The sequence below is a fragment of the Sapajus apella genome, unplaced genomic scaffold (genome assembly GCF_009761245.1).
Source record: "Sapajus apella isolate SASKATOON/1434 unplaced genomic scaffold, GSC_monkey_1.0 scaffold10, whole genome shotgun sequence".
NCBI classification, from domain to species: Eukaryota; Metazoa; Chordata; class Mammalia; order Primates; family Cebidae; genus Sapajus; species Sapajus apella.
The window spans coordinates 38,365,905-38,378,710 of record NW_022436950.1 but is presented as its reverse complement, the minus strand read 5'-3'; the positions used below and the strand labels follow the sequence as shown (position 1 = coordinate 38,378,710).

At 36.5% G+C, this 12,806-nt stretch overlaps 1 protein-coding gene across 10 annotated transcripts in view; it reads right to left on the bottom strand.

Moving 5' to 3' along the window:
- FAM126B (family with sequence similarity 126 member B) overlaps nucleotides 1–12,806 on the bottom strand; it is a 76,334-nt gene that overhangs the window by 47,584 nt on the left and 15,944 nt on the right. For 5 of the 10 annotated variants that reach the window (XM_032278697.1, XM_032278698.1, XM_032278688.1 and 2 more), the window contains exon 2: nucleotides 4,956–5,053. The gene's annotated coding sequence lies outside the window, so the exon portion shown is untranslated. Of the gene's footprint in view, nucleotides 1–4,955; nucleotides 5,054–9,036; nucleotides 9,061–10,844; nucleotides 10,918–12,806 lie in introns of those variants that run through there. The other 5 variants (XM_032278689.1, XM_032278693.1, XM_032278691.1 and 2 more) reach the window with 3 other exon arrangements.

The following is a 12,806-nucleotide window of genomic DNA, read 5'->3' as shown; positions in this document are numbered from 1 at the left end:
TGCTATTAATAATAATTATAATCATAACACATCATAGTTTCCCAACTCTATAAAACTACTAGTTTTAAGACAGTATTTATGAAGTAATTTAAGGAGAAAATATGAAATAATCTTTTGTGAAAAAGACAAAAAAAGCTTAACTAAGACAAGAGCATAAGGTCCTTCATATAATCACATGCCACTTTTAAAAAATTGCCCTTTATGTTTCTGGCCACCTTTGGTCTTTGTACCTGCCACCTGGCATTCTCTCCCAGCTCTGTATATGGCTGGATTAGACTCAGTTCATACGTCACCTCCTCAAAGAAGCTTTCCTTATATACTTTAAATCAGCTACCCCAACCTTCCTCCTTCCTCCAACCTCATCACTCTGCCCATTTTCTTCACAGCATTTAGCACAATCTGTAATTATCACCTATTTTTTACTTATTGTCTGTCTTTTCTACTAGAATCTGTATTTTGCAGGGACAGGCATTATATCCCAAGTACCAGGCATATAGCAGGCATTCAATCACCTGTTGATTTTGAGCACCTTTAGCACTCAGTGTTATTTCTGGCCATAACAAAATCTTAGATTTCTGTTTTCTACTTGGTTAAACTTGATAATTTAACTTGGAAAACTAAATACTAAATAGAAGTTAAATGTCTTCTTCAAATATCATCAGAAATTTTTGACATGTAGATGTTGTCCCAGATGCATGAATTAGTGACACCAACCTTCCCCAGGTTTGATATTAGAGACTGAGCAATTTGGCAATTTTGTTGTCTTTGAATTAACTGACATATGTCAGGCAATCTTCTACTAAGACAATTGTTCACTTCAAAGCTGTATCATACAGTGATATATTATAGACATGTTAAGCAATGAATAGGGATACAAATCCAATTAATATTTCAACCCCATGTGGTACTACTAGTATCAGCTGAAATAACCGAATAAAATAATACATAAAGCTAAATTCTAGATATACCAAGTATAGATGACTACTACTACTTCACGACCTGGCTGGTCACTGAAAAGTTTCTTCAAACAAGTCACACCTCGCTTTCCAAAAATATCAAAATGTGAAAAAAAAAGTGTCTTAAAAGTGACGAAATAAGTTACTTCTGAGCCTATCAAGTATAAACATGGCACCAGATGTTTCCTATGTTTTATCTGATTTAATAACAGACAGCAGAATTTAGTGGTATACAGCGGCAGTTCTCAGCTTTTTTTGGTCTCAGAATTTCTTTCATTAAAAAAGTTCATTTATTAATTCATTTGAAAATAAGCCTATTACATGTTAACATTTTAAAGTGAAAATTATATTCTTCTAAAACAAAAACAAATTTAGTAAGAATAACGTTGGTTTTCTGTTTTGTTTTGTTTGCAAATCTCATAATTGGTTCTCTTATTTTTTTTTTTTTTTTTTGAGACAGAGCTCACTTTGTTGCCCAGACTGGAGTACAGTGGCATGATCTCAGCCCAGTGCAACCTCTTCCAACTCCTGGGTTTCAAGCAATTCTCCTGCCTCAGCCTCTGAGTAGCTGGGATCACAGACATGTGCCACCATATCTGGCTAATTTTTGTATTTTTAGTAGAGATGGGGTTTCACCATGCTGGCCAGGTTGGTCTCAAACTCCTGACCTCAAGCGATCTACCCACCTCAGCCTCTCAAAGTGCTGAGATTATAGACATGAACCACCATGCCAGGCCTCATAATTGCTTCTGCATTCAATCTGTTGCAGAAAAACTTCACTGTATATTTATGACAGAATGACAGTGAAGATGGCAAATACTACCTTTATATTAATATGAAAAATCATTCTGACTTCCATGAACCCCCTTCAAGGATCCTAAGGATCACACTTTGATCACTAACTCTGGAACAAGGTTGTCTAAAGTTAAGGTCACTTCCTAGCTATATTTAAACCCTCTTACCCTCTTACTAGCTATACCCAAACCCCTCTGTCCCTCATTTCTCTCATTTCAAAACTGGGAATAATAGCAGTACCTACTTCATATAGTTTTTGTATACTTAAAACAGTTCTTATCACGAGATAAACATTATATAAGTATTTACTATAAGCATTATGTAAGTAATCTTCATGATACTATGTACTACAAAGTAGCTTGTTATTCTCATATAATAGATAAGAAAATTAGTGTAAATAGGTTGTGTGACCTATACAAGGTAACACAGTTTAAATGGCAGAACTCAGATTTGAATCTAATGCCATAATTTTGAAATGTATGGTTGAAAAAGGCACTATGTAAACTGGCCCCCATCTTATGCTTCATATCACTCTCCCCAGAGCTTTCTATGTTCTGGCCATACTCTCCTTTCAGTTTCTCTACAGCTTTACGTGCACCTCAACTCCAGGGCATCTGTGCAGACTGTTTCAGCCTGGAATGCTGTCCTGCTCCTGCTGTTGAAGTAGTTGGCCCCTTCTGATCCCCTAAGTCTCAGCAGCGTTTCTGAACCACTGTATGTAAATAGCAGCTCTTTTTCCAGTCCCCAGTATTCTCCATTCCAACACAAGGTTTATTTGCTTCCTAGAACTTTGGGTTTTGTAACTTGTTTATCACACCTCATTACTTACAGATTGTCTATCTCCCCACTGAACTGTAAATTCAAAGAGAACAGGGTACATTTCTGTATTGCTCACTACTATGTATTCAAAACTAACAAGCATACTATGATTTCTGGACGTGAGACAGGTTCTTAAAAAACGTATATAATCAATGAACCATACTGTTTATATGTCCTCATACAACTCATTTAAACCCTTTGGGCTTCAGTTTCCTACAAGATTAGTTATTTTCTAAATCTAAAATCCTAAAAATAGGTTTCAGTACCTTCATTTGAAAAACAGAATAGTACTGACCTATGTAGAGATCTCTACACACTAAAAGTACTGTGCCTAGTTAGAAAACATATGTTTACAGAGTTTCTCTGTAAACACATGTTTTTCTGTAAACATGTATTTTCTAACTAGGCACATTACTTTTAGTATGTAAAGATATCCACAGAGCACAGCTATAAATAGACTGCAAGGTATCTTTTATATTTTCTTGAGATGGGGGTCTCGCTATCTTGTCCCAGCTAGTCTTGAACTCCTGGGCTCAACCAATCCTCCCGCTTCAGCCTCCTGAATAGCTGAGATTACAGCATACACTATGATGTCTGGCCTTGTAAGCTTTATGTTTAATCATACAATATAAAATTCTGAAGATCATTTCTTCTACTGTATATTACATCTATCCTATCACCTGGTAAAAACTATACTTAAAAAAACTCAAGCTGGCTGGGCACAGTGGCTCACACCTGTAATCCCAGCACTTTGGGAGGCCAAGGCAAGCAGATAACGAGGTCAAGAAATCAAGATCATTCTGGAAAACATGATGAAACCCTGTCTCTACTAAAAATACAAAAATTACCCGGGTGTGGTGACAGGTGCCGGTAGTCCCAGCTACTCGGGAGGATGAGGCAGGAGAATCGCTTGAACTCGGGAGGCAGAGGTTGCAGTAAGCCGAGATCATGCTACTGCACTCCAGCCTAGTGACAGAGTGAGACTCTGTCTCAAAAAAAAAAAAAAAAAAAAAACCTCAAGCTGATATTCCAGCCATAGTACCTTAGTTTCAGAATACATAACAAAGAGGCTATCATAGAAAATGACTATCTTTTTGATTACTATGACAATGGCGACCTTTTTATTATTAACAGTATTACTATTATTTAGACATGAGGTCTCGCTACGTTGCCCAGGCTGGTTTTGAACTCCTGGGTCCAAGCAATCCTCCCACCTTGGGATTACAGCTAGGACTACAAGTGAGCATCACTGTACCAGAGGTGGTAATAGAAATCTTTATTAGGAAGCCCTAACTACAACATAATGAACAAAATAATAAACTGCTGGAATGTGATCTGAAGAAGGTGAAGAACTACTCGCCAGGAAGAAAACTCACAGCACTTGTCTAAGCTCTCTAAGTACAATATTAGGTGTCCTTGGGAAAGTTACTTAACTAATCTCTGGCTTCAGATTCCTCACTTATAAAATGAGAATAACGTACATAGCTATGACAAAGGTTTATTTTTAAATATTTAATAAATCAGCACACATAAGGTCTTACTTAGAACAGTGACTGTACAAACTAAGTCCTCAATGGATGCTTGCTACTATTATTATAGAAATATTATCAATACAATTATTTAATTTTTAAACAATTTAGGAGGCATTTTTTTCCTGTAGCATTAAAGTACAGAAATTATTTATCCATTCTTTCAGCTAATATGCACTGTGAATACCAATTACATGCTAGATACCAAGTAAAACATAAAGATACAATAGTGAGCAAAACTAACTGTGGTAAGTCCTCTCAAAGATTTCTAGTGGATCAAAATTATGGGATACACCAAGCTAAACAATTATCAGGACAACATATGAGATAGCCAATGATGGTTTTGCTACTGCTAATTTTTAAACCTGATCAGCAACTATGACGATATTTCAAGGTATAAGTCTAAAACTTACGCGTTTAAGACATACTGTTAGTATAATTACCAAATTTCCTAAGGAAAAGCCCAGAGCTGCACTGTCTAATATAGGAAGCTACTTGTGGCTAGAGCTACTTTAGCATCCTATACTGGATGACACAGATATAGAATATAGTCAACATCAAAGAAGTTCTATTGGACAGCATTGATCTAGATGTAGCCCAGATAATGCAATTATGCTGAGTAAATTCAATACTTCAATAAATATCAAGTTTAGATAACAGAAGGTCTTTTACAAACATATTTATAAAAGGGAAACACTTTCAAAAATATAATTCAAAGGCAATAATTGTTATTACGTTACGTAAAATTGCTTAATAAATAGAAGCTATCCACCAAAGATTACCAAAAATGCTAACATGTCTAACTATATAGAAAATTTATTCTTTATCCTGTAAAAAGTTAAAGTCTTAATTTTACCTGTATTAAGGTCAGTTTTCTAAAGGAGGAGGTGGCACAGGAATTCGGCAGAGTTCAAGTGGGGAATTCATTTGTTAAGAGTTAAATATTTTCCAATTCTATAAAAGAATGAAAATAGAAAAGTGAAATATTGAGGTAATGCTCTGAAGAATATAATACAAAGAACAGTTTTAATAGGCATTTATAATATAGCTTATCTAATTTTAAGAACTAATTATAGATCCAACATTTTCTATAATAACTAGCATACTTGTATACCTTTATCAAACCTAATTATTTTGGAGACAGAAAAGTCTGAATTTTAATTTCAAATTTGCCATTAATTATCTATAAGACCTTGAGTAGGTTACTTAAGTTATCTGGAGGCTCACTTAAATTATCTATAAAATTAAGTCCTTTGCAGACAAAAATTCTATGATCCTTTTGAAACATGTTATAGTGATTTTTTTCTCTCTCTCTCTCTCATACACACACACACACACACACACTCTCTCTCTCTCTCTCTCACTCATTTAAAAAAAAACCTCATTAAAATCATAATATGCAGTATAAAACCAAGCCTAAATAATAAGTATTATGAGCTACAAAATCATTTCGGATGAGTTTCACATAACTGAAAAACTTACCTTTTATAAAAAAAGAACATAAAAAATGTTATTACTGAATTTTTGGCACAAAAACACATTAAAAGATTTTATCAGAGAATCATTTTCAAACTGCTAAAAATAGAGACTTTTCTTAGAAAGTAATAACTATCTTTTGCGTTTGCTGACTACATTATGCTCTACCTTCTTGGATACAATGAACATTGCGATACCATTCTCCTAGAATTATTTTAACTGAAGATGTGTCGGACCCCCTACTCCACCACAGTAGTTGACAGTTTATCTCATATACATGGCTTTCACTTGAGAGTTTTGTTTTATGAGAAGGTTCTGTAGTGGAGGGAAGAACTTGAAAAGGAGTAAGGGAATATCTCTGGAAAGATACAAAAGAGACTGGTAGTACTTTCAGAAGGGGCACCTGATATCATAGAAATAGGGTGGTAAAAACTCTCTTTTTGTACCTTGAGAGTTTTGAACCAAATCACCAAGACAACTGCCAAATTTTTGAAGCAGTATAAGTAGGCAGAAGGGCTATGTGGGGAACCTCTATAGAGACAGATCTCCCACAATCTTCCAGGGCCAAGGAAACATACTCAGTAGGCTCTCAGTTAAAAAAGTAACAAACAAAAAGGGCAATGACAAGAACACTGAGTTTTATTTAACTTTAGCACAACGCTAAAGTAGCTCAATCCCCCTCTAGTTAAGGTAATTAGGTCCTTACCAATTAGTGCACCAGAGAAAAATGTGATCCCTACTGGGAACACTGCACAGCGCCTCTATGGTTCTTTCATACACAAAGTCTGGCACACAATTAAAAAATTACTAAACATGCAAAGGAACAAACAAATATGACCAATAATTAAGAGCAAATTAGACAAGATAATCAGACTCAAACATAATTTACAAGTGAAGTTAATACACAAGGACAATTATTTAAAGACAATTATTAAGTAATCCTGACTAATAGAAAATAGAGGGGGAAATGTACAGAACTGCTGAAGATGCGACATTTCACCAATGAATTAGGAACTACAAAAATAATTAAATAAGCACTCTAGAACCGAAAAATACAATATGTGAAATTAAGAGCTCAATATAGAGCCCTCTCAGCATACCTGGCAATGCATCAGTCTCAGAATCATAAGAATTTAGTATCTTGGTCTTAGAGCAAAGGAGACAACAGTGGAATGAATAAAGAATGAGTAAACTAGAAGACAAATCAATAAAAAATACCCAATCTGAAGCATAAAGAGAAAAGAATAAAAAACAGAGGAAGGGGAAAGGGAAAGTAGTGAAAGGAGGTGGGAGAGAGGTTTAAGGAAAATATGAGATACACTCACAGTGTCTAATATATACATATGTATAACAGAAGTACTAGAAAAGTGGAGAAATTGATAAATCCAACATTCAAAGAAAGAGTAACTGGAGTTTTCAAAAACTAGTGAAAGAAATCATTCTAGAGATTCAGAATGCTCTGCCAACACCAAGCAGGATATAGTTAAAAGAAAATTCTACCTAGGATGACATAAACTAGGGAAGAAAGGGAAGAAGAAAGGGGGGAGAAAAAATTCATAAAAGCAGCCATAGGAAAAAAAGGAGTTGCTCTTCAAAACACAGTAAACTGACAAATTTCTCAACAGAAACAACAGAAGCCAGAATATAACAGAATAACACTGTTAAAGGGCCAAAGAGAAAATAACTGCCAATCTAGAATACTATGCCCAGCAAAACTATCTTTCAAAAATAAAGGTGAAACTTTAAAAGTTGTACACAAAAAATTTCTCACCTACAAGCCTGTACTAAAAGAGAATTAAAAGAAATTATTCAGGCAGAAGCAAATTATCCTAGATCATAAACATGGAAATGTAGGAAGAAATACACAATATCATCTACTCAGTTCTGGGGCATAAAAAATATACATCAGGGTAAATAATGTAAGGAAATAAGTTAATAGTGACAGTTCAAAACAGTAACTGAAATGCCTTATAAGGTTTAAAGGTTCTAAGATTTTAGCAGTCGTGTGACAGCGGCAATAGTAATAGGTTGCATTATACTGTAAAAAGTTTAAGATGGATGTTGAAATTTTTAGGATAACCATTAAAACAAACAAACAAATAAAATATATATATAAAACAAGTTAGAGGGGAAATATAATATTTAATCTAAAAGCAGGTAAAAAATAAGAAAAAGAAAAAAAAATATGGGCCAAATAGCAAATGACAGTAAGATTATACATATAAACCTAACTATATTAATAATTATATTACAGTATGTAGATCAAGCTTGTCCACAGCCCAGGGCAGGGTTTGAATGTGGCCCAACACAAATTTGTAAACTTTCTTAAAACATTAGGAGATTTTATTTTTTTGCAATTTATTTTTTAGCTCATCAGATATTATTAATATTAGTGTATTTTATGTGTGGCCCAAGACAACTCTTCTGCTTCCAGTGTGGCTCAGGGAAGCCAAAAGAGTGGACACCCCCTGATTTAGACAAAATTCTTCTAATAAAAGACAAATTTTGTTAGGCTGGATTAAACAAAGAAGTACAGTCCTTAAAAAAGACACATTAATTTCAGGGAACGAATTAATGGCAAGAATGCTATTATAGATTAAAGTAATATTACATAATGATGAAGGGATCAATCCAACAGGAAGGAACCACAATCATAAACTTCTATGTACCCAGTAATAACCTCAAAACACATAAAGTAGTAGGGCATGGTGGCTCAAGCCTGTAATTACAGTACTTTAGGAGGCTGAGGCAGGCAGATAGCTTGCACTCAGGAGTTCAAGACCAATCTGGGCAACATGGCAAAACCCATTTTCTACAAAACAAACAAACAAAACCAAAAAAACGAGGGTGTGGTGGTGTGTGCCTACAGTCCCAGCCTCTTGGGAGACTGAGAGGATCACTTGAGCCCAGGAGGTCAAGTCTGCAGTAAGCCATGACCATACCACTGCATTCCTGCCTTAGCAGTAGAGTAAGACTCTGCCATAAAATAAAATAAAATAAAATAAAATAAAATAAAAACATAAAGCAAAAATTTGCAGAATTAAAAGGAGAAAAAGACAAAGCCATAATCAGAGTTAGAGATCCACATCTCTCTCAGCAATTTGACAGAAAAAGTGACCAAAAATTAGTTAAGATTTGAATGGTGCAATTTACAAACAACCAAAATGACTAATACAGAATATTGTACCTAGCAACAACAAAATGTGAGTCTTCTTTTCAAAGACTCCCTGCATACTGAGCCATACGAGAAGCTTCAACATACTTAAAAAAAGATGATGGCAAAGTATGGTTTTTTTTTTTTTTTTCAAAGTATGGTTTCTAACCACAACAAAAATAAGCTACAAATCATTAACAACAATAACAAAAATAATAAATAACTAGAAAAACAACTACCTGGAAAATTAAAATGCAATTTCTTTTTTATTTTTTAAATTTAAAATTAAATAGAGATGACATCTCACCATGTTGCATAGGCTGGTCTTGCACCGGTCTTGTACTCCTGGGCTCAGGCAATCCTCCTGCCTCAGCCTCCCAAAGTGCTGGGATTACAGGCATGAGCCACTGCACCAGGCCTAAAATTACATTTCTAAATTATCTATAGGTCAAAGAAGAAATCTCTACAAAAAAATTAAAAAATAAGCTGGGTGTGGTGACATACACCTGTGGTCCCAGCTAATCAAGAGGCTGTGAGGTGAGAGGATTGCTTGAGCCCACGAGTTTAAGGCTGCAGCGAGCCATGATTGCACCATGACACTCCAACCTGGGCAACAGAGTGAGACCCTGTCTCAAAAAAAATCCCCAAAAAACAACAACAACAACAACAAAAAAACCATGACAGTATAAAATGGACACATTTCTTTAAACATACAAATTACTAATGCTGAAAGAAACAGAATATCCAAATAGCCCCAAAGCAAGTAAAGAAATGGAACATATTATTAAAAATCTTTCCTCGGCCAGGCGCAGTGGCTCATGCCTGTAATCCCAGCACTTTGGGAGGCTGAGGTGGGCGGATCACCTGAGGTCGGGAGTTCAAGACCAGCCTGACTAACACAGAGAAACCCTGTCTCTACTAAAAATACAAAATTAGCCGGGCATGGTGGCACATGCAGACTAATCTCCACTACTCAGGAGGCTGAGGCAGGAGAATCACTTGAACCTGAGAGGCGGAGGTTGCTGTGAGTGGAGATCAGGCCATTGCACTCCAGCCTAGACAACGAGAGCAAAACTTTATCTCAAAAAAAAAAAAATTTTTTTCCTTAAAGAAAATCTCAAGTATAGATGGTTTTACCAGTGATTTCTTCCAATTATGGGAGAAACCACAACAACCTTATAAAAGTCTTCCAGAGAATAATAAATATGTTGAGGAGGGAGAATCTCTTGAACCCAGTAGGCAGAGGTTACAGTGAGCCAAGATTGCGCCACTGCACTCCAGCCTGGGTGACACAGCAAGACCCTGTCTTAAAAAAAAAAAAAAAAAAAAAAAAAAGAGAAAGAAAAAGAAAAAGAAAGAAAGGAAAAGAAAGAAAGCAAGAAAGAAAGAGAAAGAAAGAAAGAAAGAAAAGAAAAGAAAAGAAAGAATAATAATAATAAAGGCTTCCTGTTTTTAAGAACTAGTATAATAGCTGGGCAAGGTGGCTCATGTCTGCAATCCCAGCACTTTGGGAGGCTTAGGAGGGCTGATCACTTGAGGTCAGGAGTTCAAGATCAGCCAAGCAAACATGGTGAAAATCCATCTCTAGTAAAAATACTAAAATTAGCCAGGTACGGTGGTGGGCGCCTGTAATTCCAGGTATTCAGGTGGCTGAGGCAGGAGAATCACTTGAACCCAGGAGGTGGAGGCGGCAGTGAGCTGAGATCACGCCACTGCACTCCAGCCTGAGGAACAGGGCACGACTCCATCTCAAAAAAAAAAAAAAAAAAAAAAACCAGTATAGCCATAACAAAAATTAACATAGACATTAAAAGGAAGGAAAATCACACACTAATTTCTCTCATGAACACAGATGCAAAAATATCAATGAATTAGCAAATAAAATCTAGTACTATACATACAGAATGCCATATATAAAAAAGAATTTACTCCAGGCATATAACAGCAGTTCAGGAAAAAATTCATATGATCATCCAAATAGGTATAGGAAAAGCATGACACGTTCAATATTCAGTTATAACTGAAAAATTCATTTATATTGAAAAATTCATGAACAATATCCATAAAAAGATGACAGCAAGCATCATAGTCAATGGTAAAATATTGAAAACTTACCCCTGGAGGTTGAAAACAAGACAGAGATGACCATTATCACCACTTCTATTCAACATTGTACTGGAAGGCCTAGCTAGTACAATAAGGCAAGAAAAACAAAAGGAATAAGGACTGGAAAAGAAGAAATGTTATTATTCGCAGACGATATAATTATATACCAAGAAAACCCAAAGAGTCTATAGATTATTAGAATAAGTGAATTTATCTAAGTTTCTGAATATAAGGTTAATACATGATAATCAATTGTGTTTCTATAAACCAGCCACAAATTTTTAAAAATGCATTGTAACAATAGCATTAAAAAAAATAAGACTAGAAATAAATCTAACAAAAGATGTGTAAGACCTCCACACTGAAAACAAGAAAACATTTTTGAGCCAGGCGTGGTGGCTCACATCTGTAATCCTAGCACTTTGGGAGGCCGAGGTGGGTGGATCACCTGAGGTCAGGAGTTCAAAACCAGCCTGGCCATTGTGGTGAAACCCCATCTTTGTTATAAAAAAAAAAAAAAAAAAAAAAGAAAGAAAAGAAAAAAAGAAAACATTTTTGAGAGAAAATAAAGATAGTCTAAATAAAGCAGAGGATATACCGCGTTCTTGAATTGGGAAGACTCATGGTTAAAGATGTCAGTTCTCCCTCAACTAATCACTCCCTTTAGGAAGCATGTGTATTGCCTAATCTGCCATTGCGTGGGGTGGGGGTAGGAAGGCTGTAAGGTCCTAGCACAAAAGCCAGCCCAAAACTGAGATTGGACCAAGACCACAGAGAACACCCCCATCCTCAAACATGAGCCTAATACTAGAAAGAGAAAAAGTGTGAGGAGAGAAGGGCCTTCCATTTTTCAACAAGATGGAGTGACATGAAGTGAATTTACTTTCTTGCCTGAATTTAAGACATGGAAGAAGGCTGGGCATGATGCTCATGTTTATAATCCCAGCACTTTGGGACGGCAAGGCAGGTGGACCACTTGAGCTTAGGAGTTCGAGACTAACTTGTGCAACATGGTAAAACCCCCTCTCCACAAAAAATACAAAAAGTAGCCTAGTGCAGTGGTGCACACCTGTAATCCCAGCTACGTAGGAGGCTGAAGCAGGAGAATCACTTGCGCCTAGGCAACAGGAGTGGAAGAACACACACACACACACACACACACACACACACACACACACACAGAGAGAGAGAGACAGAGAGAGAGAAAGAGAGAGAGAGGGAGAGAAAACATGAAACAAAGGCAGGTCACAATGGCTCACACTTGTTATTCCAGCACTCTGGGAGGCCAAGGCAGGAGGGCTGCTTGAACCCAGGAGTTTGAGACCAGCCTGGGTAACACGTGAGACCTTGTCTCTACAGAAAATTTTAAAAATTAGCAGGGCATGGTGACACATGCCTGGAGCTCTAGCTACTCAGGAGGCTGAGGTGGGAGGATCATTTGAGCCTGGGAGGTCAAGGCTGCAGTGAGCCATGACTGTCCCACTGCACTGCAGCCTGGGCAACAGAGTAAGACTCTGACTCAAAAAAAAAAAAAAAAAAAAAAAAAGAAAATATATGAAACACAAGTTTTCAAGACACTGGATACAGATGATGAAGAACAATGAAGTTGCTTCAACTTTCTTCCTCAAGACTTTCCAGGCTGCAGGATAAGGAAGAGAAAGGCAAGTGAAATGTGGTAGACTCCCTGAGTTAGGGAGGCAGAACTGAGTATAGGCAGACCAAAGTACTAGAGGACAGTGTAATGTGGAGAGCTATATTGAGAATGAACTCTGGAGATCTGCAAAGGATCCCTCTACTAGAGAGGGATCAGCACACTGTGTGTGTGAGGAAACTACCAGAAGCCCGGAAAACAAGCACCAGAAAGATAAGAGGTAGCAGTGTCCAGAACTTACACAGGGCCAGAAATAGTGCCACTTCTCACCAATTGCACTGAAGATAGGGTCAAGTACACACAAGAGTTCTTCCTAAGTA